The following is a 605-nucleotide window of genomic DNA, read 5'->3' on the forward strand; positions in this document are numbered from 1 at the left end:
CCATTTAAGATGCTTAAGAGATTAAGAGTGTCATATTTTTCTCTAGGAGGCCCAATACTTCGAGAGATTCAGCAACTTCATGTCTTAAGACTGTAGAAAATAATATTATAAGGCTTCATAATGCATTTTCAAGCTAAACATTTTGGAGACATATAGTCACTCAGTGCCTCAGTTGTCTATACTGCATTATAGGGAGCCACTGGACCGAAGCAGATTTCATTAAATGTTCCTAATTTATTCTGCCTCATTGCTCTTTTGTAAACAGGGCGGGTCACTAGAGAGTAAGGCATTTAGTCCAAAAAGAGTATTGTGAGTGAATATACAAATTCAACATACTACACCAAGGTAAGATTCCTCATTAGCCACTGAAATCCCTCAGAAGTGACAAGATAGGAGCTTTTGTTTACAGGGTGGAGCACAGCATTCTCACAAGCATTCACTATCTTTTACAACCTCCCATTGAAAAGTGTTTGGACAGCCAACAGTAGCATGGTTTAAATCCCAATCTAGGTCAGTGAGAAATTTTCAACCATTTTTTGGTTCCTTACTTTGTGGTTTCTCTTTTTGCCTTTCTTTTTGATCACGGTGACAGGAACAATGTCTTA

Source organism: Strix aluco, chromosome 12 (assembly GCF_031877795.1).
Source record: "Strix aluco isolate bStrAlu1 chromosome 12, bStrAlu1.hap1, whole genome shotgun sequence".
NCBI classification, from domain to species: Eukaryota; Metazoa; Chordata; class Aves; order Strigiformes; family Strigidae; genus Strix; species Strix aluco.